Here is a 3,533-nt window from a genome sequence, read left to right as displayed (position 1 = left end):
CGCGACCCCGATCTTAATTTACTATCAATTTGGCCAATTGATTTGTTAAAATATGTTGAGTTTTACAACTAAAGTGAGGATTACATCCAAGATGCGGGGAGGTCAAAGCCCTTGGAAGTTGGGTGCAAATAAATAGGGAAATGATATTATCGGGTGTAGAATTAGAGATTTTAAAGTAACAGACTAAAATTCTCAATTCGGTCCTATAGTTTGGGTGCTGATGTGTAGATATTAGCCCTCAAGCAAGGGGAACATGGGAGCTCCGAAGTGAGAGCCGGTATCCTCCCAACCTAGCCACAAATTCAGTAAACAAGCGTAGCATTAGTCGATGTTCTTTATGCTTGGACCAAAGGGTAAAAGAATAGTTATGCTCCTATTTAACACAATATAACTTAAACTAATTCATTTTATCCATTCACTAAAATTTCTTGACAAGGAGAAGGATGCTTTCTTATATATTGAATATCACATTTGAACCTTCATTAGTATAATTAGTCATTAAATAGTTATTAAAATTACATATTTATTTCAATTGCCCATTACTGATAGATAAGCAAATTGAACTTCGTTGTTGTGATTAAAGTATTGCTTTTTCTAAAATCTTAGTTCGTAGATCTAATCCTACTCCCTGTGGGATCGATATCTAGGACTCCATTAGAGCCCTATATTACTTGAGCGATACATATACTTGTGTTGATAAGTGTGACTTTATAATTATTGAATATTTATTACGTCCATATTTATCTTATATTTTTAAGCATATATAAAGTCGCGGTCAGCTAGCGTATTTAAGACGCTTTATCTCTAGTTTGTCAGGTAGGTGTCAACCTTTTTTTGTGTTGATCAAGAAAGATGCAAAGTTTATCTGGGATGATAAATGTCAACATGCTTTTGAGAGCATTAAGTAATACCTAACGACACCTTCTGTCCTGGCAGCATCCATTTTTGGCACTCCTTTAATAGTTTATACCATAGCTTTGGATGACTCCCTTAGAGCCCAGTTAGCCCAAGTCAACGATGAGGGTAAAGAAAATGCTCTTTATTACTTAAGCCATCATTTAATTCCAGCGGAAGTGTAATATCCTTTGATTGAGAAACATTGTTTTGCTTTAATCTTTGCAGTTCAGAAACTCCATCATTACATGTTTTCTCATAAAGTTAACCTTATCTCGATGTTTAATCCATTGCAATATTTAATGACTCGACCAACGCTTTCTAGTAGGTTAGCGATATGGGCCATTGTATTATTGCAATTTGATGTAACTTTTGTTCCACTCCGAGTTGTGAAAGGACAGATTTTAGCTGACTTCCTCGCAGCACACACATTACCGGCTAGTTCCCCTCTCAATGATGATTTGCCAGATGGAGAGATAATAGATGTGGAAAATTCCAAGAATCGACGTTGGGAACTATATTCTTATAGGGCTTCTTCAGCACAAAGAAATAAAGAATTGCTGGAAAATTCCAAGAATCGACGTTGGGAACTATATTTTTATAGAGCTTCTTCAGCACAAAGAAATAATTCTAAATAATAATACCTGGTAAAGCAGGGATTGGATTGATGTTCATTACACCAAAAAAAGAGATGCTAAGGTATTCTTATCATTTGACAAAACCATGTACAAATAATGAGGCAGAGTTCGAAGCACTGATAACAGGGTTACAATTAGCAATATCAATGGGTATAATTGACATTAATATTTATGTAGATTCACAGTTGATCATTCAACAGGTTGTTAGACAATACAAAATTTTAAAGCCTAAATTGGAACAATATCATCGTTATAAAATGAAGTTATTAGAATAGATTCCAGATGTGACAATATATAGAATCCCAAGGGGAGAAAATACTCTCGCAGATGCCTAGGTAAACTTGCCAAGGAATTTGCATGTCCACAAGAAGATTCCATTAAGATCACTATTCAAGGACTTCAGGTTTTGTCCCAGATCAATGTAGATACTTTGGACAAATTGGGTAAAGAGGAAATATTAATGACAACTACCGAAACTGCAGAAGACTAGCGTCAACCTTTCATAGAATATTTACAAACAGGAAAGTTGCCAGATGATAAGTCAGTAGCATATCAGATGAAGAAGATAGCCTATCATATGCTTTAATAGATAATGTTCTTTACCAAAGATATTTTCATCAAATGTGGTTGAGGTGTTTGAATGCTACAGAAGCTCAAGAAATCATTAACGAGGTACACTCAGGACTGTGGCGTTCATCTGTCAGGTTCGAAGATGAAAATGAAAATTAAAAGGTTAGGATATTACTAGCTCGTGATGATGACCGATTGTATGAAAATTGCCAAAAGTTGTCACCATTGCCAAATACATGGAGTGGTCTTACATCACCCCCCAAATGTGCTACACCCGACAATTGCATCATGGCCATTTGAATGTTGGAGCACAGATGTGGTGGGTCTTATAGACCCTCCATCTTCAAAGGGGAGTTCATTCTAGCCACTATCGATTACTTTTCAAAGTGGGCAGAAGAAATACCATTGAGAGAAGTAAAAACACACCATGTATTACAGTTCTTCAAGAACCAAGTTGTTTACCATTTTGGAGTACCACATAGAATTATCTCAGACAATGGGTCTGCATTCAAAAGCACGAAAATCAATAATTTTGTCAGAAGACATGGAATAGATTGGCTTTATTCTACAATTTATTATCCGAGAGCTTATGGATTGGCTGAGGTTTTTAATAAGACTCTCATCCAAATTTTGAAAAAGACCTTAGACGAAAACAAAAGGAACTGGTACAAGCAGTAATTAGAAGTCTTATTGGCCTAAAGAACTACGTTCAGAACTCCAACTGAGTCTACACCTTACGCTCTTGTGTATGGGTCCGAGGCTATGTTACACTTAGAAGTTCAACTTCCTTCTCTCATAGTTGCCATTTCCGACAAAATCACTACTAAAGAGAATTTAAAATTATAATTGGAAGAATTAGAAAGTTTGGAAGGAAAATAACTGGTAGCGCAACAAAATTTTGAAGTGTATCAAGCTAGGATGATTCAAGCACATGACAAAACTGGTATGCCCCAGGACTTTTAAAGTTGGTGATTTTGTTCTTGTCCTCAGAAGACCTATTCTTGCACATCACAAGATAAGAGGGATAAGAGGTAAATTTGAACCAACCTGGGAAGGACCGTTTGTGGTCGAAAGGGTTTACTATGAAGGCGCCTACCAACTAATAAAGTTTCAAGGAGAATGACCCAAGGAGAACGACCTATGCTTCTTATTAATGGACGATATCTAAAGAAATACTATGCATCATGATGTTTCAAAAGAGCAAACTTTAGAAATAAAGTCTTGTTCTTAGAAGCACAAATGTTCTAATTGCAACTGGGTGAGAACATAAATTTGTAATAAAAAATACTTGAATAAAAAAGAAACTAATTTTTCAATATATTCTATATATATAATTTGATATATGACACTTTTTTTTTTCTTTCTCCTTTCTTCTTTCTCGTTAGTTTGATTTTTTAAAACAAACCTAATATGTTTATACAGGTCTATATA

Source organism: Phalaenopsis equestris, unplaced genomic scaffold (assembly GCF_001263595.1).
Source record: "Phalaenopsis equestris unplaced genomic scaffold, ASM126359v1 Scaffold000152, whole genome shotgun sequence".
NCBI lineage: Eukaryota > Viridiplantae > Streptophyta > Magnoliopsida > Asparagales > Orchidaceae > Phalaenopsis > Phalaenopsis equestris.
Note: the sequence above shows the minus strand (reverse complement) of the source record.